The 27,988-nt window shown below is 38.7% G+C and overlaps 2 long non-coding RNA genes across 3 annotated transcripts in view; both read left to right on the forward strand.

Annotated features, from left to right (window-relative positions):
* LOC124380015 overlaps positions 1 to 27,988 on the forward strand; it is a 503,784-nt gene that overhangs the window by 441,478 nt on the left and 34,318 nt on the right. The gene's annotated exons all lie outside the window — the stretch shown is intronic.
* LOC124380037 lies at positions 1,062 to 27,680 on the forward strand. Its single transcript, XR_006924587.1, has 2 exons — positions 1,062 to 1,105; positions 27,310 to 27,680. It is a non-coding gene; the product is annotated as an uncharacterized LOC124380037 (long non-coding RNA).

Genomic DNA, 27,988 nt, shown 5'->3' on the forward strand with positions numbered 1-27,988 from the left:
ACACAGTCATATGGAAACACACATATATATATATATAGTAGGTCTTAGTATCAGAGGCTTTTATTTATTATGTGTGAACTATTTTAAACAGCAGGTTTATTTAAAACATCTTTCAGACATTAAAACTGAATCAGATGTGAGTGTTGAGATGTTAAAGCAGAATCCAATCTGAGTGTAGAGATGTTAAAGCAGAATCCAATCTGCGTGTAGAGATGTTAAAGCAAAACCTAATTTAATCTTAGATGTTAACCTGAGTAATCTGATCTGAACATCAAGATGCTGAAGCAGAACCCAATCTAAGCATCAAACTGTTAAAGCAAAATCTAAGTGTAAAGATTTAAAGCAAAATGTTATCTGACTGTAGAGATGTTGAAGCAGAATCCAATCTAAGTGTGGAAAACTGGAAGCAGAATCTATTCTGAATGATGTTGATTCAGACTATAGTCCGACTGTTGGGATGATGAATAAAAATCCAATCTAAACTCAAAAATGTTAAACCGTGTAATCTGATCTGAACATCGAGTTTGAAGAAGAATCAAATCCAAGCTTTAAAATGTTCAATCTGATTTAACCATGAAGATGTTTAAGCAGATTCCAATCTGAGCAGTGAGATGTTGAAATGAGAATCTTGGTATAAAAAAGATGTAAATTAGCTCTGCCACATCTTAGAACGAATGACTTTTCCCTGCCCCCCTTTTTCTTTAAAGGCAGTGAGAATAAGTTCCTAAAATCAGATTTTCCAGCATTTCCATTCCCAATGCAGTTCTGCATGTGGGCAGCAGGGGGCTTCCGAAATTCCAAGCTGCCTCTTTAAGTGTGCAAAAAAAATAATAATCTGTTGTTTTAATCGTTCATAAATACACAGAGGAAAACCTGGTGATTTCTTTTTTCAAGACCTGGCAACAAGAAGTTAATTAGCTCTTAATTTTAAATGATTATGGCTGTTTTTTTTTTTTTTATTTGAAGTAAAATTGATGCTGGAGAGAAGAAAAGAAAAAAAAAACCCCGCAGTGTGACGGACGGACGGATGGATGGATGGATGGATGGATGGATGGATGGATGGATGGATGGATTGATTGATTGTGATACTGCAAAGGGGAAAGAGGTAATATCTGAGAAGCGTGTGTTCACAATCGTTTCAGATTCATGTGCAACATGCAACATGTCTGGAAAAAAAAGGAACTAAAATGCTAAAGATGGAGGGAGAGATGTAGGAAAGAGGGAGAGGAGGATGTGATTGGGTGCAGAAGACAGAAGTCTGTGAAATGATGTGATTGGTGAAGAGAGCCAGGATTCTGCAGCTCTGGATTAGTTGAGCCGATTTGATCTGCCTGCTGTTCCCAGATCAGGCGTGAAGCGGCAGTTTTACTCCAACAGCCTTATCCATGAAGAGTACTGGCGCACACACACACACACACACACACACACACACACACACACACTCGCACTCGGGTGCTTTGTACTACCAGCCTCCTGCATGATCTCTCTCTCGGTTTCTTTCCAATCCTTTCACTCTCAATGTTTCATATCTTCTTTTTCTTATATACTTTCACCCTTTTGAATCCTTCATTCTTATTGCTACACACACACACACACACACACACACACACACACACAACCCACAGCACATCTGCACTTTTAAAACTAAGTGCATTATGCAATATACAATCATCTATGGAAAAAAAGTTCTCATTCTTTGTGTGTGTGTGTGTGTGTGTCTCCATGAAGGATGTACTTGGCTCTGGTGAAAGCACACTCAGGCCAGGTGGGTTGTGGGGTTTGAAGTTGTAGAGTGCACTGATTGGTGGTTACCATGGTCACCTTGGAGCCCATTCAGTGTCCCTCAGCAACAACTCCATCCAACCTTGTTCACAGACTCTGTGTGTGTGTGTGTGTGTGTGTGTGTGTGTGTGTGTGTGTGTGTTGTGCACATTTCTTGTTTCTGTACACTTTTGTGAGGATGATGATCTCAAGGAGCAATATGTAGAACCTCTGAAACCTGTAGAGACGCCGCTATTTTACATGATGATCTTTTAAAGTAAAGAAAAGAAAAACAAGAATGTGCTAAATATTCCTCTGTGTGTGTGTGTGTGTGTGTGTGTGTGTGTGTGTGTGTGTGTGTGTTTAGGAAAATCCAACAATCATAGTGTGTATGGTGTTGTTTTTTATTATAGGTCAGTAAATAAATACAATAAAAGCAAGATATCTAAGATTTCTCTGTAGATCTCATTCCACATGTAGTCCCCATTTGCTCTTATAATAAGATCTACTATTCTGGCAATGTTCCTCTAGATTCTGTGGAGATTTGTAGAGTCAGGTGCTGATGAAGGTGAGGCGAGGAGCCCTGACGTGTCGTCAAACTTCACACCCATTCCTTGAATACGACTAATTAGTGTAAGCAATTTGAACATTATAATGTAAAAGGGTATATTTCTTGACTACACCAGTGAGCTGGTTTGCTTTGTAGTTTATCAGATGCTGTGATAATCCCTGGAATCAGAAGCAGCGTAATTCCTTGGCCTTTTTAAACCTGAAACAGATCCACATTTGTAAACGTTGTGCATAGCTTCTAGTGTGTGTTTGATTCGTGCTGCTGTTCCTTCTGTCTGACCATCGGCTTGGCATGCTCCTCCAACGTCTTGTGGATTCCATGGACTTTCTCTCTGCTCTGTTCTTGACCCTGATTTATTGGTCGTTACTTGTTATTGTCTGAGGTGCATTCTGGAGGAGCACCCAAGAATGTGTCTCAGAGGCACTCGAGTTTGTAGGGCAGCTGGCATTTTAGTTATGAGGCTTGAAGCTCACGTGGTGTTGAATCTACGGCCAGAAAAACATCCACAATCAGCAAAATCACGCTGAAATGTGCATACGTGACTGACCTTCATAGAAAGCTGCAGTATTCACATATAAAGCCATCATATACGAGGTGATATCAAAAAGACTAATTTTGTAACACGCCACTAGATGGCAGCACAAGGCTGCACGCAGAGTCACAGGGAGGACCGACCTTTAAAGATCTGGCACGTATCGCAGACGATTCTTGACACGATTCGAGAAGAAGACTTCCAGGACACATTTCAGAAGAACGCTGAGAGCACTGTACAGTGTGGAAATGCGGATAAATGAAGTACTTTCTAGTCCATTCTAGAACATTTTTGATAAGACCTCATATAACAGCAGCAAGGCATGACTGGAGATGCAGTTCAGTATCGCGATCTAATCATTGTGAGATCGGTCGCAGCTCTGTGTAATGAAAGGGCAAACATCTAGCAGTAGCCCATGTCATTGGGCTGACTCGTGAGCTGCTGAGCCACCGGACCCCAGGCCTGCTCTAACGTATCCTCCTCCATTTCCTTTGACCTTAAAGTATAATCGTGAACGAGGGAAATACAGATACACAGAAATGCACCCGAGCTATGCGGCAGCATCTGTCCAGGAAGGGATGAGGAGATCTTTAAAGCACATTAGCTGTATTCGGACTAGCTAGGCGTGATCGCTAATCACTCACTACCTATAACGTTTTTTTTGTTTTGCTAGGCTCCTGCCAATCACAAGCTCCGTCCACTTATTTTCCTCAGGATTGTGAGTTTTTCCGCTCGGCTGAACAAGCGTCTGGCTAGTGTTGCAGGCCGCGCTTTTAATCAGCAAGGTAAAGCAGCAATCACTTACATCAGTTGTTTCAGCCGGGGTTGGTCAAGCCCAGCTTCGCTGCTTATTTACACAGGGTCCTGGGACTGGCAAGGTTTATTTCAGCAGGCGGAGAGAAAAAGCGCTGGAGTCAGCACGGAGGAAGTCGAGGAAAAAGAGCCCTCATCCTGCAGTCGAAGTGCGAGCGAACGTCTGCGTACGAGAGACGCGGAAAAAGACACTGTGACAAAATAGACAGGAACAATGTCTCTGAGGACGTTACGGAGCAGAGACGAGAGAGGACATGTACAGATATACATTATATAAATAAATGCTACACACTCTTAGAGATGGAAAGAGAGTCTGTGGACTGGAGAGGGAGAGAGATGGATAGGTGGGATGTGTCTGAATGGACTGACGATAGACGTGTTTCCATTCGTTGGAGTCGTGCTATGCTCAAAGAGCCCTCGGATGACTGAACGGGACGGGATTCAAAGGAGAGGTTTTGGAAATGCTCGGGCAGCATGTGCATGTAATCACACACTCGTGTGTCAGTCCTTAAGCGCATACGCTATTCATCAAGATCGTTCCCAAATTAAACCGTAGAGATCGAGTTATAAAGGAGAACGAGGCGGATATTTGAGAGCGTTTCCTCATAATGTAGATTGAAAACACAGAGCTTTAGATAATGGAAAGAAGTTTGAGGCTTCAGACTCGATCTTCAACCGTTTCAAATCTCTCAGGTTTATCTCTAACGTATTGAAGATGACGTTAAGGTTCACGTCTTTTTCTCCCAACTGCATTTATGATCTTCAGTTTAACCAACATTCCAGGAGTCACGTCACCAGTGCACCAGTCATTTCAGCTCTCTCACACACTGGAACAACAATCCAGTTTCCTCTTATTGTGTTGTTTACGACGTTCTCGTACACACAAACCTTTTTCATGCGCACTGTGAGAACAACTGTTTTCTCCTCTGATGGACAATTCGGAGTCGTTTGGTCCTGATTGTTCTCCCTCCTGAACCTTTTTCATTTTTGTGTGGGATTTTTTTTTTTCCGTTTGACCATTTCCTGTTTTCGAAAACTCGCTGTTTTTGGATTTTTCATTAAAGATATCACAATTCCATGCTGTTCGGCTCCTCCGTTGTGACTAAATGATGTCATGTCACATCAACAGTCCACTCTTTCTGTCCGTTTCCTTCATTTGTACCTGATCTGGTTTTCTTTATTGTGGTTGGATTTCACCCGTGCAGCGTTTCACATACGCCAACAACATACATCTGAGTCCTCCTGCATGTGTACTTTTATACTGTATGTGTGTATTATATATATATCACAACTTAATCACACATTTGTATCTGTTCTAAATGTACATTAAATTAATACTTTTCAAGTGTTTAATATTCTAATTAACATGTATAAATATTGATGCTTTACACAAATGTATGTGAATTATTAGTGAAACCGAACTCAACATAGAGCATGAAGACAATGTTCTTGTGAATGTTTTAAAGTAATTATGGTGTATGACGTAAATCATCAAGACACCAATCGGAAAGCTTTGTTTCCACACGGACGCTTTTAATTGGTTTTCATTTAAATTTATATATAAAATCATTGTGCAGAAAATTAACAATCATATTCAACCAACTTGAATTTCATTTTGGACTTGTTACTGTATGCACTCTGTATGTATTACCCCTTGGACTCTCTCTCTCTCTCTCTCTCTCTCTCTCTCTCTCTCTCTCTCTCTCTGTACCTCTGGAGAAAATATTAGTCCATAACAGCAGTACACAGTCATGCTTAACTCCCACCTAAAAACTCAGGGAGACACATAATGCATTTATTCATCAAGTGCATTCAATCACAATCCACTGGCAATCCTGTGGAAAAAAAAAGAACGAGAAATTACCATACCATGTGCATCAGCCAATCAATACCAACTGCCTATCATCCTGTCATCTGTTTCTCCGTCTCTCTCCATCTCGCTCTCTGTCTCTCCCTGTCTTCCTTTCTCTCCCTCGCTCTCATTCATTCTCTACATTCATTTTCCATTAAGAAGGAAATGATTTGTATCCTGTCCAACTTTCATGTTGTGTGTGTCTGGGTGTGTGTGTGTGTGTCGGTGGGTGGGTGGGCATGGTGTGGACGGTTTCATATCCATATGCGATTTTGTTGTTTGATTCCCCCTTCTAATGAAGCGACCTCGGTGATATAATAGCTCGTGGGTATGCAGTCTCGCACATAGGATGTGTACGTGTGTATGATGTTTGTGTGTGTGTGTGTGTGTGTGTGTGTGATGTGATGCACACAGAGAAGCACTTTTTTTCCCCTCTCAGCCGATGCATTAGATGCCAGTTAGAGGCTTGTGGGATGGATAAATACATGGATCAATAAGGCTGCATTAACCCAAAACACCACGCTAACAACCTCCCTGCGTTCCAAAAAAACCCACGAAATCGCTATCACTATAATGAAACTATTATGTGTTGCAGTTTTCCATAATGCTGCTAATGGTGAGTGGAGCGTAAAGGCCAGACCTGCATTTATATCACTTCAAACTTGCTGCTAATTGGTCCATGCTTGCAGTTGGATGTTAGATGATTTAACACCTGCTGTTTCAATCCATTGGTGGTCGGAAACAGGAGTAGTAATCTACCGGAGAATATGTGTGTGTGTATGTGTGTGTGTGTGTGTGTGTGTGTGTGTGTGTGTGTGTGTGTGCTGGAGAAAGCCCGATTCATTAAATCTTACAAAATGAATGTCACATTAGGATTTTACAGAAATATGGATGTACATGCATATCTATAAATGTAGATGATGGTGGAGATGATTACGAGCCTCCTGTGAAGATCCACGATTCCTGTCTCTTCTAGCAATCGTAACAACCACGAATCAACATCTCATACCATTGTGGAGTGTTTTTTTTCCAACATTTGTTCCACGTTAAGTCTCCATTTTCTAGTATAAAATCCTCTATGTTTGTGGGAAGATGTAGATTTTGTGGAGATAAAGTCAGGTAGTGATGTAGGTGAGAAAGCGACGAGGCCTGGGTTCAGTGCAGTCATCGTTCACATTCGTCTCAAAGGTCTATTCGTCTCTATAGCAGGAGATCTTCCACTTCTGTGTCATGCTGGAACTAGGAATGGTAAGATCTTCTCATTCGCACGGTTGTCAGAACTCGGAGCTCGTCTCACGCGTGTCTGATCTTGAGGCTCAAATCGTTTAATCTCAAGAGATATTATTGTAAATTGTTTTTTACAAACTTTTAGATTTAACAAATAAACATTTAGATTTTAATTAAGTTTAGTTTTCATGCCATGCAAATTATATTAGCAATTAAATTTTACCAGAATGAAGAAGCTTTCAGACAATTAGAAATGAGTTCATTAGAGGGACAGTGCATGTAGGACGTTTTGGAGACAAGGTGAGGGAGGTGAGATTGAGATGGTTTGGACATGTGCAGAGGAGGACATGGGGTATATCAGTAGGAGAATGCTGAGGATGGAAGACACCAGGAAGGAGGAAAAGAGGAAGACCAAGGAGGAGGTTTATGGATGTGGTGAATGAAGACATGCGGGTGGTTGTTAGCGAAGTTCACAGAGCATCGGCATAAAAGTGTGCGTTTGTATCGAGATGCATCGTTTTTAACATTTTTGTTACTAACTATTTAGTAGACTAGAAACTATTTATTTATATATAAATATTATTAGATGTGTTTTCATTTTATTATTTAGAAAGTGTCCAATAATCTGTCCAATAAAGCGATATTTGATATGCGGATTAAATTGTCGCCGTTAAACGGTTTCTCGAGCGCGTTCTCTCAGAAGGCGTGTCCTGAGAGTATACAATACAGATTAACATGGCAGAGGTAGAGCTGCATTTTTCTGGACACAGAACAGGAAAACAACGTCTGGTTTTATTTCACCTATTTTTGCACTACAGAGGCGTGTGTGTAAAAGAGACATGCTTTAGAAGACAGAAGGCGTTTGAGTAAAATGTTGATTTGCTGTCTGTCTGAATCGAAGAAATAAAAGCACACAACCTGTAGTGGTGGACATCGCATTGTTACACAGTGGAAGCTGCTTCATATTTATCTTTTAATGTATGGTATCCTTGGCTATGCATCGAGATATGAACCGCGTTGGGGGTTTGGTTATGTAGATGCACATCACTATCTGGAGCAGGTTTGAGTCTCCTAGTCTCCAGAGCTCTAATAAACAGGCGTAATATTTAATTATGTCCATAAAAGAAACTAAATGAAGTTTTACAGTTAAATGGGGTTTTGAGCTGTAAAAGAACTCAAACCCCTCTGTGAAAACGCTCTGTAGGGCCGTGTTCTGGAGCTACCGAGCGATACACCCAGGTCTAAGTGGTGTGGTGCTGGAGGTCCCACACGCACGAATTCCATTTCATTCCCACCAGGTCACATCGGACTCTGCCGATCCGTTTGGAACAGTTTTCTTTTCGATGGTTTAATTTGTCATGTTTGATTATGTAAATGGTGCTGAAGTCTGAGAAACGTTCTCACTTCTGTTCGAACGGATGGAAGATTTTTGTACAAAATAAATAAATAAAAGTAGTTCAGGTTTTCCAGATCACTAATTTATCTCCTGTTTGAAGTCTTTATTAGAATACTTTCCTCCCTCACCTCGTACTTTCCTCTGGTTATTAAACTCCACACGATTGGCTCGTCCCATGTGAAAGTGCTGCTCTTTTTCCCCTCTGTGTGACCGAAGGATGAGGGGGAGAAAAAAGCAGACGTGCTGAGGATGACCTCTGGGTTTACGTGTGGTCGGTGCCAGTTCCCTGCCGGGGCATTGATGCGGAGTTCAACGCTGTATATAAAAAGCAAAGAGGGTCAGATGCATGATGAAGGTGTGTGGGAGAAAAGTCGAGTACTTCTCAGTGCTCTTGGGTCAACACCGGGTCTGCAGGAGGCCCATTTTCTTTGGGCTGTCATGTCTCTTTGATTCTCTCTGCCCCTCAGTTGTAGGATCAGAGGCAGCATTTCACTTCTGGCTCAATGGGAGTCTGAGGTAGTCCAAAAGCTCAGACATAGTGAGATATAGAGGCTAGTGTGTGTGTGTGTGTGTGTGTGTGTGTGTGTGTGACATCCAACCCAGCATGGTGCTAATCTGCTCTTATTAAAAGCATCTTTTGCCGAGTCCTTCTCTCCCAGGCCGGTAGGTGTTTATTCTCATGGGCTAGACAACACCCCATTGTGTCACAATCACGGCCATTTGTGTTTCTCTCTATCCACAGTGTGGTTTGTGTCCTTTGTTTGCCCCCTAATGGCCAGAGGTGGTACTCCAGGAGGTAGTCATCCGAAGTACTGTACATAAATACTGTACAGAGAAAAGTTGGACACCTCCACTTGATTTCGTGGAGATTTGTGCCCATTCAGCCTTAAAGGTGCTAATAAAGTCAGGCCTTGATGTAGGTGAGAATGTGAGGAGGCCTGGGGTTCAGTCAGCATTTACATTCACCCCAAATACAGGTTATAGCTCTATAGCAGGAGATCTTCCACACACTTCCATCCTATGCAAAGCAGATCTTTATGGAGCTGTGTCATGCTGGAACAGGTTTGGGTCTCCTAGTTCAAGTGAAGAGAAACCTTTCATGCTACCAAATGTAAAGACATCCAATCCAGTGGTAGTAACATTTTGGAGAAGACACAACTATGGCTGGAGAAGTCGGCTATCCAAATACTTTTTGCACATAAATACATATTGTGTTTCCAGGACCTGCCGTGTGATTTAAAATACAAACCAGAGACAGATTTTAATCCAAGTTTTAAAAATGTTGTATGTGTAAGTGTGTGTGTGTGTGTGTGTGTGTGTGTGTGTGTGTGTGTGTGTGTGTGTGTGTGTGTGTATTTGCTGATGTATTCACAGACCAGACCAGGTGGTTACTCCTGGTCTCATTTCTCATGTCCTGAATTAGGATTGCTGTCCTAGATTTAGACGTCATAATTGTAGCCATAAAAGGATATGAATAAATGATATAATATTATTATAGAGTGGAGTTTATCACTCTAGTGCTCATGCAGTGCACTTATTATAATTAAATGCAATTTCCTAGCAGTACTAATTACATGTTATTGACAATGTGAGTGGAAAGTAAGTGAATCTTTGAAGTATTTATGCGAATAATGACTTTCTTTTTTATTATTCCCTTAATAGCAGCATGAAATGGAGTATAAATCCATTGTAGATTAAATCCACAGGAGATGAGGTTTGAGGTTCAACAAAAAAAGTTTTTGTACTAAAGCACATTTTCTTATATTAATATAGAACCTAGAAATTTTTACATAAAGAAACTGAACATTAGTTTTCTTTCAATTTATTGTTTTATTTATTTATTGTACGCATTGTATTTTTGTGCATTTAAATAAATATATTTAAACTAATATTTTTTAAATGTAATTATTCGAACATATAAATAAATAAACATTTTTTTTTCTATTTATTTTTGAATAGTTTTGAAGGTTCTTTTTTTTTTGGAGATTAAAATTTTTTGAATCCCAACTTTCTATTATTTGTTTTAATTGTTTATTTTATATTATATACATTTTTATGTAATTTACATTTTATATAATTGTTATTTACTTATTTGAATTATTTGCATTAAAAGATTTTTATAATATATAGAAAAAAAAATTTCTCACATTTAAATACAATATATATATTTCCTGTAGCATGGCTCTGATATGGTGTATATACTTCATGGTCTTTTTGTATGCATGGACTTATTTTCAGTCAGCAAATGTTCCTTTGACCCCCCAACCCGAACCCACAGCTGTCCTTCAGATAAAAAGAGCATCCTTTCATTTAGATATGACTTGAACCATGAAAATGGACACATGAGCAACATTTCAGCGTATGAACTATTTATACTGCGTTCGCTCCCATTTGAATGCCTGATCCACTAAAGGAAATAAAAAACCCCACACAGACGGAAGGGAAAGTTTCTGCATTGGTGTGTTTGAGAGTAAAGCGTGTGGTTTTTCAGAGTGGAAATGGCTCTGACATTTTCGTGTCACTGTGTTCAGACCCTTTTTAAAAGCTCACTTCGGCACTTTTGTGTCCGAGATGGAATAAATAACGGAGGGAAATAAAAGTGAGCTAAAAATACGATTAGGGAAATGAATGAGGAGCGTTTGGAGAAATAAGTTTTTACCATTCGAGTGGTTTTAGTGAAGATATTTTATTGAACGCCACTCTGTCACCTGAATAATAGATGGACTGTGAACATTCCATAAGGTTCAGACCAAGTTTGTACAGATGTGAGATTTCTGCATCTATACACAGCCTGAACAACTCATTCCAAACATCTGGAATAATACTAATAATATAAATACTATTAAATTAAATCTAATAAATACATACCAATTTCAGATTATAATAATAATTATATTAGCAAATATTATTATTATTATTATTATTATTATTATTATTATTAAATATTAATGTGATTAAAAATGCCCCATAATAACATAAAACCAATTGTTTTTGGAATAATAATATATTTCATATTTAAAATAATAAATTAAATTCCCAGAAACTTCTAAAAGTTGTTAAACATCAATATTAAAATATCTGTAAAAAAAAAGAGAAGAAAAAAGGTGCATATTTCTCACATTTCCCTCTGTCCCTAGTGCACTTTTTTTCTCCCCCTGTCCCCTGTGTCTTCTCTCCCTCCCTCCCCTCACACCTGGGGGTTGTTCTGGGTTTATTAGGTGATGTTTTAAACTCTCTAACCTTCTTTCCTGAGTGTTTGTGTTAATTCCGCCTGGCTTGAAGGAAACGACAGACACGGTGTTATTTTATTTTTTAGACCGAGTTCTACAGATCAGATCGTAGCTGAGGGTCGAGGTGTTGGGATTAATCCTGGGTGGGACGGAGGGAGGAGCTTCAGGGCTCCAATAGGCTGTGCCAGCTGTTGGCTTGTGATAATGTAGGCTAAAGAAGGATCTAAAAATCTCTGGCAGATGATGAGTTCATGTGACAAATACATGACTAACACTAGATTCAGATCCGAACTAAATACCAGGCTCTCTTTGCTACTGCGGATGAAGCCACGCCCCTTTTTTTACTAAATACATACACTACTTAATACTTATTAGATTTTTATCACTTCTTTAAGACTGGATTTTAGTAAAGATTAGACAGAAGCTCTGATATGGGACGTGTGTAAGAGCATGAACGGGGTTGTGTAGCTTAAATAATAAAGGGTTTGAGGGTTAAAGGTCATTCAGGCGTAAATTCGCAGCAAATCACTACAGGGCAAAGCACCAATGGGGCAGGACTGGGACAGTGTGAGGTGGGAGAGAAAAACATCAGGCACCATCATCATCATGCCCTCCACGTGAACCCTGATCAAACGGTCACTCGAATATTTTCTGGTCCACAAAATTTCATTTGCTTTTTATTTATTTATTCGATTTTTTTCTCCTCCCACATGACCTTCATAAAGTCGGATTACCCGCAGATCAACGTGCTTTATGAGACATTGCTCATCTCTGAACGCTGATTTTGTTTATTCATTTTCTGCTTTGTGATAATCTGTAATGTTGTGTAGCCGTGTTTTTGAATTAAGATAAATTATGATTGTGTGATTGTTGGGATTTTTTTGTGAGCTGGAGAAAGCAGTTAAAGCCAAGCTGAAGGTTTAAAAAGTCACATGGACGCCACATGTGCCGAGGTTTAAACAGTGTAAATACATTACATTACTGCAAAACGTACTCAGTACATTAAGTTAAACGTCACCGATTTCAATACGACTTGAATATTTGACTCGTACTGAACGTCAACTTTAATCCTCAACACCAAGACACGTGTTCGTGAAAAACCAAAGAAGTTAAAAAAGTATCCTTAAAAATACAGTAATGAAATACATTCACTCAAACGTGTCCTCCTAATCGCTAAAACCTATAAATAACGATGACAATAATATAAAATCAATAAATAGATGATAATAATAATATGTTTTCCTATTAAAGGCTTCAGGGTTCACTCCTGGTATTTAACATGCATGAATGCTTTAATATAATACTGAATCAGAAAAAAGAATTCGGTCTACACTGATATTAAAACTGAAGCGATCTCTCAGCACTGCGTTTATTTTTCGTGAGTCCTACATTAAACCTGTAGAATCACTTCTTCCTATCATTCGAATTTTCATCAGCTTCTTAAATGTCTCCCTTTTCCACCTTTTCCATATTTCCATTCTCCAAGACACAATAAACGAATGCCCCTGGACCCCAGATGGTTTTATTGCCCCAGTCATCTGATACACCACTTTAACCCGACTAATACATCCCATCAGTCATCAGAGTGCACACACACACACACACACACACACACACACTGTAACTCTGCAGTGTTCAGCTACAGTAAGAACAGTTTATTGTCATAGTGATATTATAGCTTTTAATCAGGAAGAGTTTACACATGTTTAATGACCTCCGGCCATGATATGAAAAATAACCTGTTGACCCTCTTTTGCTGAACAGCAGGAACCCACACTGCTGCAGAACCTCATACAAAAATATAGCTGAATAAAAAATAAAAAAAATCAGTGTTTAAATCATTTTCGGTGTAGGAAAAATGTTATGCTTTATTGTGGCAGGATGGATTGTACCATTTTATGGATTAGCATTAATGATAACAATAATAATTATTATTATTGTTATTGATGTTATTATTATATAATTTTATTATTATTATTATTATTATTATTATTATTATTATTATTATTATTATTATTATTATTATTATTATGTCCATGGCCAAATTCTACATTGGCTTTAAACCTATAAATCTCAAAATTCTCAATTCATTAATGGATAATTTAAATAAATCCTACTTTTACAATGACTAATAATAATAATAATAATAATAATAATAATAATAATAATAATATTGAAAATAATTATAAGGACATAGTATTAGTAATAATAGTCAGTGCTCCTAGGCTTTAAACCTATAAATTAATTAGATAGATAGATAGATAGATAGATAGATAGATAGATAGATAGATAGATAGATAGATAGATAGATAGATAGATAGATAGATAGATAGATAGATAGATACTACTTGTATTTGTTTGTATTTATTAAATCCTACATAGTAACTGTGCACTAGTATCTGATTCTTACTCAACACACACACACACACACACACACACACAGTGCTGCAGTAACTAAATTAAATATATATATATATATATATATATATATATATATATATATATATATATATATATATATATATATATATATATAAAATATAAAACGTACAGGATTAAATCTGTATCTTGCAATCATTTTATTGCATTTATTTAGTTGTTAATATTTTGGAGTGTGTGTGTGTGTGTGTGTGTGGAGTGGGTGCCTGGAGAGTGAGTGTGTGGAGTATATGTGGTGAGTGTGTGGTGAGTGTGTGTTTAGTTGTGTGGTGAGTGTGTGTGGTGAGTGTGTGAGTGTGTGTGGTGAGTGTGTGTGGTTAGTTGTATGTGGTTAGTTGTGTGGTTAGTTGTGTGGTGAGTGTGTGTGGTTAGTTGTGTGTGGTTAGTTGTATGGTGAGTGTGTGTGTGGTTAGTTGTATGGTGAGTGTGTGTGGTGAGTGTGTGGTTAGTTGTATGTGGTTAGTTGTATGTGGTTAGTGTGTGGTTAGTTTTATGGTGAGTGTGTGTGAGTGTGTGGTGAGTTTGTGTGGTTAGTTGTATGGTGAGTGTGTGGTTAGTGTGGTGAGTGTGTGGTGAGTGTGTGTGGTTAGTTGTATGTGGTTAGTTGTGTGGTTAGTTGTGTGGTGAGTGTGTGTGGTTAGTTGTGTGGTGAGTGTGTGTGAGTGTGTGGTGTGTGTGGTTAGTGTGTGTGGTGTGTGTGGTTAGTTGTGTGGTGAGTGTGTGTGGTTAGTTGTATGTGGTTAGTTGTGTGGTTAGTGTGTGTGGTGAGTGTGTGTGGTTAGTTGTGGTGAGTTTGTGTGGTTAGTTGTATGGTGAGTGTGTGGTTAGTGTGGTGAGTGTGTGGTGAGTGTGTGTGGTTAGTTGTATGTGGTTAGTTGTGTGGTTAGTTGTGTGGTGAGTGTGTGTGGTTAGTTGTGTGGTGAGTGTGTGTGAGTGTGTGGTGTGTGTGGTTAGTGTGTGTGGTGTGTGTGGTTAGTTGTGTGGTGAGTGTGTGTGGTTAGTTGTATGTGGTTAGTTGTGTGGTTAGTGTGTGTGGTGAGTGTGTGTGGTTAGTTGTGGTGAGTGTGTGTGGTTAGTTGTATGGTGAGTGTGTGTGGTTAGTGTGTGGTTAGTTTTATGGTGAGTGTGTGTGGTGAGTGTGTGTGGTTAGTGTGTGGTTAGTTGTGTGGTGAGTGTGTGTGGTGAGTGTGTGTGTGTGTGTGAGTGTGTGTGGTTAGTTGTGTGTGAGTGTGTGGTTAGTTTTATGGTGAGTGTGTGGTGAGTGTGTGGTTAGTTGTATGTGGTTAGTTGTGTGGTGAGTGTGTGGTGAGTGTGTGTGTGTGTGGTTAGTTGTATGGTGAGTGTGTGGTGTGTGTGGTTAGTTGTATGGTGAGTGTGTGGTTAGTGTGTGGTGAGTGTGTGTGGTGAGTGTGTGGTGAGTGTGTGTGGTGAGTGTGTGTGGTGAGTGGAGTGTGTGTGGTGTGTGTGTGGTGAGTAGGTCACCTGTACCCAAACGAGCGCTGCAGACAACCAGACCGCGGCCTCATGGGAACATCAGCTGCTGTACAATTGATTTGTGTTTGAAACAATAAAAATCACTCATGCTCCACTTGATAAATGACTGATGTACACAAACGGTCTGGCGAGAGAGAGAGAATTCCTGCCTCGTCGTCTCCTGCAGTGTTTGTGTTTATGATATGGAGATAATTTGGTTTTGATTAGGCTGCTGGGTCGCTCAATAAAGCGGCTATGCATCAGTGACTAAACTAAATACATCTCAATCTGCACGCCTGTGTGTTATTTCAATAACAATCCCACCGCCTGCACTGTGCTGTGTCAGGCCTCTTCCTCTTCCTCAACACACACACACACACACACACACACACACACACACACACACACACAGCTGCAGAAATAAATGCTTTCATATCACTTTACTTTTTTTATCAATGTTGACCTTTTGCAATATAGATATAGTAGAAAGCTTTGATTTGTCCTTAGAATAAATCCAAATTGTTCTTCATATCTTCATAATATTGATATTGATGATGATGATGTCGTCTTGTGATCTTTTCTTGATTTTATAAAAGTATTTGCAATTTTTACTGGTCTATATTGTAGGTCTATATTGCAAACTAGCATAAGAAACACAATTATTAAGACACACACACACACACACACACACACACACACACACACACACACAGAAAAAATAAGATCAGACTGTTTTATATGGATCTAAATGGACGATGGCGTCTGAATCGGCGGCTGCGTGGGTTAGCAGCGTTCTGAAACAGCCACAGGGGTAACGACAATGAAGATGAAGGTTTTTTGACAAGATGATGGTGTGTGTGGGTGTGTGTGTGTGTGTGTGTGCGCTAAACAAATATGAGTGAGCGTGCAGGGTCAGTGCTCGGTCAGAGTGTGTGTTTGTGTGTGTGTGTGTTATAGGATTTGGCGTCTATCTTTAGAGGGAGGATGCAGAACGTGGGCAGAGTGTGCCGTCTACTGTACAGCATCAGGATTAAACCAGAAAACTTCACAACCTGATCATTTATATTTATTTACTGCAGCTGGACGAGTTGTTTATTACACTGTAAAGAGTGTGATGATGTGAAAGAGATGATGATGATGATGATGATGGGGCTGGTAATGGTAGTGATGGTAGTGCTGGTGATTCAGTGGTGGTAATGGGGATGAAGGTGATTGTGGTGATGATGGTGGTGGTGGTGAAGTTTATGTTAGCAATGGTGTGATGGTGATGTTTGGGATGACGATGGTGATGTTGGGGATAATGATGGTGGTGGTGGTCATGAAGGTAATGTTGGGGATGATGATGGTGATGTTGGGGATGATGATGGTGGTGGTGGTCATGAAGGTAATGTTGGGGATGATGATGGTGATGGAGATGATGATGGTGGTGGTGGTCATGAAGGTAATGTTGGGGATGATGATGGTGATGTTGGGGATGATGGTGATGTTGGGGATGATGGTGATGTTGGAGATGGTGGTGGTGGTCATGAAGGTAATGTTGGGGATGATGATGGTGGTGGTGGTCATGGAGGTAATGTTAGGGATGACGATGGTGATGTTGGGGATGATGATGGTGGTGGTCATGGAGGTAATGTTAGGGATGATGGTGATGTTGGAGATGGTGGTTTAGGTAGTAATGGTATTGATGGTAATCGTTGATGATTTATATTAAACATATTCATACCGCTGACGTGTCTGGAGGAACTGCGTGAAAAATCTAAACCTGTCACATGGTTATTAAATGATCAGTGTAGATACGGTATATTTTTGTAGAATAAACAGGAAGCAAGGAAAAAAAACGTGTGTCCCTGCAAGGACATGTCTCCAAAATTAAATTGTAAAGGTCAAACAACCCCTCAACACACACACACACACACACACACACACACACACACACACACACACACACACACACACAGTGTGAAAGCTATTCTCACTGCTACATTTTGCACATTTCCCTCAGGATTATAATGTGTGTGATGGACAGGTAAAGACACCAGACCTGACTGTTCCCACCTGTTGATGTGTGTGTGTGTGCGTGTGTGTGTGTGTGTGTGTGTGCATGCTCAAATTATGCTTTTTGTCCAGAATTCCTCATCTATATATTTAGTTAGTATTTATTTTTCTGTAAAATCTCTCTCTCAGGCCGGACCTCATGCACAGTGTTCACGGTTTTCAGAACATAGTTTTTCTTTTCTAAAAAATTGGTTTCTAATTTTTATAATTGAAAATGAAAAGGTTGGAGTTTTTTAAATCAAACCATTGTGCTGCTCCGTCATCAGTCACAATCACCGGGGACAGAAATAACACAAAATATGAGTGATATCAGGAGGAAAACTTTCACCTTATTTTTCAGTATCTTGTGTGTGTGTGTGTGTGTGTGTGTGTGTGTGTGTGTGTGTGTGTTACACAGCGTTCAATCGTTTTAAACCAAAGCCCGTCAACTCTAATGAACTCTTAGAACTCCTGCCAGCATGTTCACCAGAGCATAAACACTACCATAGATGATGATGATGGTGGATTCGGACAACGTTATAATCCTAAACTATATAAATATATTTTAGTGTTTTTATAAAAGAATAAAATGACTGCACAACCACAAAATGTGTGATTTTAATACATTTAAATACATGCATGGCATTCTTGATAACTTTCATTAAACCCAGGAATGTGGCATAGTTATAATTAGTTCTTAATAAAAAAAAATGCAGTTTCGTTCGATGCCGTATTTTATTTAAATGTCTGTTTAATTGCAGTGAATTTTTAAGCAAAAATGTGCATTTTCTCAACAAAACGAGCGACGTTGAAATGTAGAGGCCAACGTGAAGATTCATCGTACTGTATGTGTAATATCCATAAATGAACACGCTGCTGCAAGGACACACTGAATAAATAAATGTGTAAAGCTGCGTCGTGTGACTTGATCGAGGATAACGAGCAATGAAAAGCTAAAGAATGATCACAAGCAGTTAGGAAAAAAATTAATTACATTTTGGAGGATTCATAAATATATAACCATTATATTACCATAATTACATATTCGGAAATGTTCATTATCTACATTGGAATTTTATGTAAATATATATATATATATATATATATATATATATATATATATATATATATATATATATATATATATGATTTTCAATGATAAATTATTAAAACTAAAATGTAAAAAAAATTTAGTAGTTTTATTTAAATTACATTTTTATATAATGGTTAACTTAGAATATTCATGTCAATAAATGGATGTGGCAGGTCCATGCATTTATTTTTATTTCTTTAAAAAAATGTAAATAGTGCATTTAATATAACAAAAAATGTTTAGATTTTTTAAATTTTTTAATAATGGTTAAATTATTATTATTAATATTTTTATAAGTAGTAGTAATAGTAATAATGCAATTTAATGTTATATAAAATAATACACTGTATAAAGATATCATGTAAATTAGAATAATTAATTAGTATAATAATAAAGTAATATAGTAATATGCAGCTGTATAATCTGTAATATAATGTTATATGATTTATGTATAAAGATATAATGTAATTTAGTTTCATTTAATATAACAGGTATAATGCAATATAATATAATAAAATGTCAGGAAATGTAATAATATAATATAATATAATATAGTTTAATATAATATCATATAATATAGATGTAATATAATATAATATAATTTAATATAATATAAGGTATAATGTAATATGAGGTATAGCATAATATATCAATGTTAATAAAAATAACATCTGTAACTAACAAAGTATAATATAATGTAATATAAAGTAACATTCTATCATAAAAAATATATAATCTGAATGCTGAATAATATCACATATATGTAATATAGTAATATAGTTAAATATATTTACAATATGAGGTATAGAAATATACACAATGTAATATAATAGTAATAGTATATAGTAATTTCCAGTTCTGAGATGATGTGAATAGAATTGTATAAATATTTTATGGTCCAATTCATTACAAATTCATTTAATAATCTGTTAATAGTTTATTTATTTATGACAACCAATAAACAAAATATCCATAAATTTATATAATGAACACATTATACCTGTTTACACCCAGAACTGCTTGAGTGTTTCCGAGACGGGGTGTGTGTGTGTGTGTGTGTGTGTGTGTGTGTGTGTGTGTGTGTGTGTGTGTGTGTGTGTGTGTGTGTGAGCATCCAGCCTCCACCTGAGGCACACACTAGCCTGTGTTTCACCCCGTTACATAAAGCATCAAACATCAATGTGCCCAAACACACACACACACACACACACAAACAGAAGATACCGAGGGCGGCTTCGGACTCATAATTAAGGTCCAATGTTGTTCGTTGATCTCATACACCCAGGCACAAGCTGACCTACATACAGATCACATTTACAAAGAGACTCTCATTCCGACAGTGTGTGCAAATGAGTGTGTGTGTGTCAGTCTGATAGCGAGTGTGTGTGTAAGCTTATAGTTCAATTATACACACTGTAAGCACTGTAAGTGTTTTTAGTATGCAGCCGGTGAGGTTAAAACCCACTGCCCTGCAATCACAGAGGTATGGCGGTAATTTCTGCTCCTCGTTGATAGTAATTTCTTGAGTGACTCATGCGAATAAACCCCAAAATGTACCCAGACTACCATCAAATTACCCCTTCTGCATATATATAATACAAAAAAGGAATGCATAATCATTTGTTTTGACCTCCGTGATTGAACAGGCAGGTTTTTTATCCTCTGACCCATGGTTTTATTATAGTGTGTGTGTGTGTGTGTGTGTGTGTGTGTGTGTGTGTGTGAATCTCTTGAAGGAGAAACCCACAATTGAGCACAGCGATGCCTTGACAGGTCAGGAGTAATGTCGAACATTTATTCTCGATTGTATATCATTATTAGGGTTTATTACTTCCATGTTGTCTGAGAACAAAATGTACATTAGTATTATAAAAGTGAGTCAGTAGTCAGTTGTGAACTTATTTTAGTCATTTAAGTATTTCTAGCTATCGGGAGTTTTAGAGTATTCCATGCAGGAGGAGCCATGAGTATGTAAAAGTTCTGACAAAAAGCCTTAAGAGAAAAAAAAACCTGTATCTTTCTCTGATTTAAAAAGATTTTAGGGATGAAGGAAGTGTCCTAGTTTACAAGACCTCGTTCGGTCAAAGTTACAGCTCGAGATCTGGTGAGGACGGAGGAAGAGAGATGTTCAGCGTACAGAACAGGTCAACCTGCTCGTAATGCGCCTGAACTTTTGAACCGAACAAAAGCAGCTCCTTTGTCCTGATACTGAACTCAGAAAAAAGACAAATCAAATATTTATCCCATTTGTTTTTGGGCTGTTACCAGAAATATACAGTAAATAACGGTGCATAGTATTGAATTAAATGTGTACGAAAAAATGTGTGCATTTTGATATAATAAAACATTTTGATGTACAGTCGCATATTTGCCTCGCAATAAAGACTTAACACAAGCCAATCAGAAAACCCAGAATCGTTACGTCCCGATTTATTATCCAATCACGTCTCTTCTCGGCCCGATGCAGCGATTGGTCGTATTCGTTCTCGTGTTTGTGCGTCACTTGGGTTGCCCGTCGGATGACCTCGTGAGAAGAGCGCCTCTTGTTAGAACAACGATGCGAGCTACAGCAAACAAAAAGACGATACCGGTGGTACCTTACCTCGTCTCGTCCTGTGTTTCTCTCCTCTCTCCTGCCTCAGCAAAGACGATGCTGTCGGATAGTAGTTGTTGTATTCAAGCAAACACGAACACCTTTGTTTCTTGCTGACCCGAATTTGTGTATCGTCTGAATGTAACATTTTAAAAACATACGCCATGAAGTCTGAAATGATTCCTTCAAATAGTGTGTGTACAAGCTGCAGACCACCTTCACATGTCCTCTTTCTATGTGTCACTTTTGCTTTCTTTTCAGATATTTGAATCGTTTTTCTCCTGAGAACAAGCGTGTGTGTGTGTGTGTATGTGTGTGTGTGTGTGTGGGGCTCATAATATCAGATTGCACAGCCGGCCCAAGCCAAATGTGAATTTTATACTCTAGTGAGCACAGCCTTTAGCTTTCATTAGCTCACATTCTCCTCAGCGATGCAAACGTCCTGTCGATGTGTGTCTGCCCAGTACACCCTCCCTGCCCCACATACACACACACACACACACACTTCTCCTCCCTACTGCTCACTGCCTGGAAAGGTCTCACGGTCAGCAGTAACTCTGTATCGCCCCCTGGTTCACCTGTGATACTCTCTTCCTGCTCGGAGTAAATCTGCTGCTAATGAATTTTCCCTAAATTCCTGAATTGTCCTCACACTGCCAGCCGTCACATATAAACCTTTCATTTCTCACGCCACTTACTTTAACCTCATTTACCGCCTCGGAAGGTGAGCAGGCGTTCTGCCTCGTAAACAGCGTTAGCCGGAGCCAGGGTTACTAGCGATCGGATGTTTATATCGGCTCTATTAAATGCTGGATTTTTTATATCCACTACATCAGAGATCTGGGTTATGATCAAAGATTTCTAAGCCGATTCGGAGGAAAAAAATTCGCCTAAACGACTTATCAACCGCACAAAGCCTGATCGTTACCGACTTTACAAAGACGGCTTTGTCAAAAGGGGTTAAGGTGCTTTATACTGGTCACATGTACATTACAGCTGAGGGAAATTCTTTATTCTCATTTCACATTTATGTTAAGAACCTGGGGTCAGAATGCCTCTGGAGCAGAAGGGGTTAAGGGTGAGAGGTGGTACCTCAGTGGTTAAGCCTATGGGTTACTGAAGAGAAGCTCAAGGGGTTCAAGCCCAGGGATTCGCCAAGCTGCCATTATTATGGCCGTTGAGCAATGCACCATGTGTCCTCTAGGGGCGCTGTATCATGGCTGACCTCACACTCTGACTCCAGCTTCCTAAGAAAGAATTTCACTGTGCTGTAATGTACATGTGACATATATAATAAGCACCTTTTTTTGCTAATCCTGGCAATACCGGGGCTTGAACCGATGACCTTCCAAAAGGAAACGAGGTGGAGGTGTATGAGAATCGTTTGTCCAAGTCTCCCAAAAGAAAAAAGAAAGTAAATAGTCTCTTACTATTAGAGCAGGAAGTAGTTCTCAACCTCACCTCCTTCTCTTTCTCCTTTTTCTCTCTTTCCTACCTCTAGACTAACAGAAGAGACCTTTTCCCTCTCTACCACTCTTCTGCTTCTCCACCAATCTCTTTTTCTGTCTGACTGCTAAGGACAATCGTCTGATTTTCTATTAAAGCAGGTCTGTCTCGGGTCCATGGAGTAAAAACAGGGATGAAATATGATGTCTTCTTTTTGTTTACTAGGCAATGATAATGACCACGATATCTGCTTCTATCTTCTGCTTTTTTTCTCTTCTTTTGTCCCTGCTGTCTGTCGTTTCTCCGCTCAGGCAGGCAGACCATCAACTTCAATTCGACCTTCAGCTGTGCGTGAGTGAGGAGATACGCAAAAAACAAACAAACTTTGGAGTGTCCATAAATGTCTTTCTTTCTGGTTCAGTCTGAGTTCAGTTTTATTTGAAGAGCGTCTTTAACAATGGATATTGTCTCAGAGCAGCTTAACACAGATAAAGAAGTAATGAAGATGTATAAAAGGATGTCTATATATTTGTTTCTTATAAGTTTATCCCTAGTGAGTGAGCCAGTGGTGGCTGTGGTCAAACTCCCTCAGACTTCATAAGGAAGAAACTTTAAGGATCAAAAGAGAACCTCATCTTCATCACAGAATGTCCATCGTTAGTTTCTTAAATGAGGAGCTGTTCATGCAAACTGAGGTCCTGAACCATTGTTGCAGACTGTTAATATTAATTCCAGTACAAAACCATCCTTAAATTTCTTGAGTTGGTCATTATCTTCATAGATCTTTAGGCTTTGGTTTGGAACCATCTCCAGTTCTACAGTGTGTCCTCCAATGGAGGTCAGGTGTCGGGATGAATTGAGGAGATCTGAAGAGAATAAAAGGACAGGAACAGAGAAGATGGGTGACAGGGAGAGAGTAATAAGAATTGTTAAGCATTCTCATTGTTTCATAAATGTTTAAGGCCACTGCACAGTGTGGAAGTGCTTCTCAGATCATATGAGGTAAGAGGACTTCAGTCCATCACTCCTGTCACTCTGCTGAAAATATAATGCAAGTGACTGAAGCGAATGTTCTTATGTTTCCTTCTGCCCTTCATACGTTTACCACTTCTCCCCTCACAGCCCTGGTGCTGGATTCCGTGGCCCAGATTAAACACGGTCAGAGAGGACGACGTGAGTGACGTGTGATCACGTTTTAATGCACGTTTCAGCATTAATCTTAATCACACTGGGACTGTTGTGAGATTTCTTTGTTCCGCTGTTTGTTTGTTTGAGGACACTTCAGTTTGAAGATTTAGTGCAGAATGGGAACAGCAGTGAATCACCAGAGATTAGTGCAGCAGTTCATCAGTTTCGTTTTCTGGAACAGCAAACGTCTGATCAGATTGGACAAAACAAATGTCTGATCAGATTGGACAAAACAAGAAGAAAAATACTGGGACCTGAGACTTTCTTTTTCTACATTTTGTTTGCATTACAATCTAAATATTAACTTTTCAATACAATTCACGATGTTAATCCACATTCATTTATTTTATTCAGAAATTAAAATTGCAACTAATAAAAAAAAAACGGTGGTGCAGCACAATTACATTACATTCTGACACCTGATTGGTCAGAAGTTGTTGAGTTTCTTTAATAGGAGCTCAGATATAAACCCAGGGTCATATTGGTGCACCTTTATTTAATATTGTTTCTATATTCTTGTGCAGAGACTTGCCTGGCTCGCAGATACAACACATAGTCTAAGAATTATAATGATAAATTATTATTATTATTATTATTATTATTATTATTATTATTATGAAGTAATAATAAAGAAATAAAAAGAAAAAACTGATATGATGAAACTAATTAGAGAAGGAAGTTATATAATAATTAGTGAAGAAATCTTAAGAGCCATGATATGAGATTTCAGTGTAGCTCACTGTGGAAATACGCTGAATTTTGGACCAGAATGGTGTAAGTTCAAGTCTTCGCCTCACCGAGCACTCACTCCTGGGCCTTTTAACCTGAACACTCAACTGCCCTGTTGTATACTTTAGTTGTATTTCACTTTGTTTAAGAGCATCTACCAAATGCCAGAAATGTAGATTCAATCAAATTTGGCGCTTCCTATCAGGTCATGAAGCAGGTCAGTTGACGTTTGTGTTTAATTTAATAATTTTTGCATACCATCATTTTTTAACCTTATAGATTATTATTTTGTTTTTACTAATAATTGTGGGTAAATTTTACATAAATAAGCACATGATCTAAATATTTGGAATAAAACAAAAATAAGTAAAAACATTTGAATAGATTTTCAATTTACAGGATAAATACACAAAAATTAATAAATTAATTAATAAATTAATAAAAAATTAAAAATCAGCAGGGCAATAAAATCAGCAAAAAGTGTTGATCACTTAAGAAAACATATTTATAAACCAAATTTTTGAAAGCACAAATGCAAATCCAATTTAGCATCATTCTATTTTACCTGTATTATTATTAGTATTAGTAGTAGTTTTATTTATTATTTTTTATTATTATAGTTTTATTATTGCTAGCAATTGACTATTGTAAATGTGTGTGTGTGTGTGAGGGTAGATTTTTCTTGCATTTTCCACTTGTTTATTTTCATACACTATGCATCACTAGCTCGTAGCGTGCGTTAGCACTGCTATATCACTTATGAAATCTCCACTCTTTGTGTTTGTGATTGTGAAGCTCAGCAGGTGGGTTTCTCAGGGTCCCTGGGGTTCCTCTCAATGCAACCTCATGCTGCCATTCACTTAAACATACTCACTTTCGTCTTCCTCCTCCTCCTCTTCCTCCTCTCTTAGGCACTTGTTCTTTCTTGAGTTTCCAGCATCTGGGACACATGTGGGGTAGTGAGGCCATCCAATTAAAGTGGTTTTGTCATGGTATTGGCTACGGCTGCAGAGAGGGTGGACAGGGGGAGGACGTCAGCGGCGTCCCGCTGGTTGACATTTCACTTGGAATAATTCAGAGGCACTTTGTAAATAATTAAAGCCTCTCCTGGCTTTTAAAAGCTAATACAAGTTGCTGTCATTCAGACGCCCCTTCAGTGGGTTTAATTTGTTTTTTTATATATATTAGATTTGAGCGTTTGTGCCTGTGAGAGAGCGAGTGATAGAGTCTGAGAGAGAGAGAGAGAGAGAGAGAGAGAGCGCAATAAATGGCTTACAAAAATATTCATGCATGTTGGTCAGTTCCAAATCATATAATAAAATGGGGTCAGAAATACATTTCTGTTGCTTGTATAATTTCTTCCTAATGCAGACACGTCACCAGACCTGCTCCGGTTTATTAAACAATAACACAATTCACTCAAACTGCAAAACTTCTGTATACATTTCAATGGAAGTAAACAGAATAATATAAGGATCTTTAGATAAGTCAGTGCAGGGATCAGTTAGAGGATTGTTTGATGTCATTTTGTTGGTTATATTAGACAATTTAAACGCTATTAACGGTTTGTTTGTTCAGTAATTCGAGTGCATTGATGTTTGTGTAACAAGTGTTGGAGTGATCTTTAATAACTCTGTAGACACAGCACAGGAGCTTCAAAGATCCTGGAGTTGAACGTTCCTGCATACCTGATGAAAAATCAGCAACTTTTTACGTAACACAATTTCCTTGAAAGCCTATGATGGTTCCTTACAAAGTCATTTATATAAAATAATCATGTTCCTTTTGTTTATATGCAACAAACTTTTTGACCAAACAAATTTATAAATGTCCAGATATTCATACATAATATATCAATCTGTCTATCTATACGTCCTCACTAGACCTCACTAGTGTTGTCTATCTATCTATCTGTCTGTCTTGCTGGCTGGCTGGCTGTCTGGCTGGCTGTCTGGTTGTCTGGCTGTCTGTCTGTCTTCACTAGACCCTGGGTGTGGACACACTTGTGCCTGTCCCCATGTGTGTTACAGTGCTGAATTGTAGGTCATTGTGTTGTCACAGTGTGTATTCGTCAAACAGCTTTCTGCCTGAACAGTGTAGCGCCGAGTGTCGTTCCACAAGCAGGAGGCCTCATATGGAGGGGAAAATGCAAGTCACAAAAAGAAGGAGTGTGCACAGGGAGGAGGTGATGACAAACCGTTGGCCGAAGTTCTCTGGCTTGCTGGAAGATGACCCCGGAGAACCCTGGGGCGTCTGAGTGGAGGAGACAGCTTCATATTATAACTACGAATAGGCAGCGTGATGAGTCCTCTGTTTGTGTTGAAACATCAGCAACAAGCTCATACTGAGCACCATGGAGACAATGCGTGCTGAATTTATTCATAAGTGGAATGTGTGAGTTTGTGTGTATATAAATATATATATTTGTGCTGATGGGTGATGCAGCATTCTACAGGCGACAGATGGGGAAAGGAGATTTTCGTGAAGGACACTGTGATGCTTAAACACGATGAAACTGAGTAGACGTGACAGTTCCCACAGTACTCGTTTAGTTTATGTGTCACTTCTTTCCTCCGTAATGTTTTTCATCAGCTGGGATATTTTTTGTTTATTTATTTATTTATTTTTTTTACTTGTTTGCATGCCATGAGTTGCATTGGCACAGGTTTCACGACAGCTAAATCACCAACTTGGACCAAAGTCAGATATGAGTCAGCTGGAGGCAGTAGGGCAGACTTGTGCATGATGGGAGATGGGGTTTAGAAGGTGGAAAAAAAGAAAAAAAGTTCTCCAGAATGTTATTGGAAAAGTAGGACGAGATCTTATTGTAAGTTAAATTCGAGGTAAACAGAATACACGGTAATCCTCTTGTGATTGTTTTTTTCCAGGACTGAATGACACAACACATATTTCAGGTTTTTTTTTTCCACAGGTGAACATTTTGTATATCCGAGCGGGGGATAAGTATGCTGCACGGACAGATCGGAACAAGTATTTGCCCCAGGCGACACGGCAGTGTCCTTGACAAGCTTTGTTCCTATAGCTGACTTTTATCTCCACTTCAGAGTCAATAATTAGCCACCCTGACAGACATACAAGTGGTGTTTTTCCTCCTCAGGCAAAGGTGCATCAATGGTGGCTTTATCTCACTATTGCCACGGCGCCTGCTGGGCATGTCCTGAGCTTGCATGCGAGATTTTCTTCCACACTGCTTTCAAGTAACATTCAACACCAGACTGAACAATACTTTTCTTTTAAAGGAGCAGTTCAGTAAAATAAATAGAAATGGTCTTTTTTTCTCTCCAATGCTTCCATGTCTTTTAACACGCTGTATTTGGCTAAACGTATTCGGACACCTGTTTGTCAAACATATAGCTCTTCACCAACCACAAGTGAAGGAAACATTTACATACAAGGTTTTTATATATAATGTTTCCCTTCACTGGAACTAAGATTGAACAGGCATGACCAGGCTCCGGTGAACAAACCGAGCTCCAGAATGACATGGTTGTTGCTGAGAAGCTTGGAGTGGAAGAACTTGAGTATCCTAGAGGAAGCCGGAATCGTTAAGATGTTGGACTTCTGGTTAGAAGGTTGCGAGTTTGAATCTC

The sequence above is a fragment of the Silurus meridionalis genome, chromosome 3 (assembly GCF_014805685.1).
Source record: "Silurus meridionalis isolate SWU-2019-XX chromosome 3, ASM1480568v1, whole genome shotgun sequence".
In the NCBI taxonomy this organism is placed as follows: Eukaryota; Metazoa; Chordata; class Actinopteri; order Siluriformes; family Siluridae; genus Silurus; species Silurus meridionalis.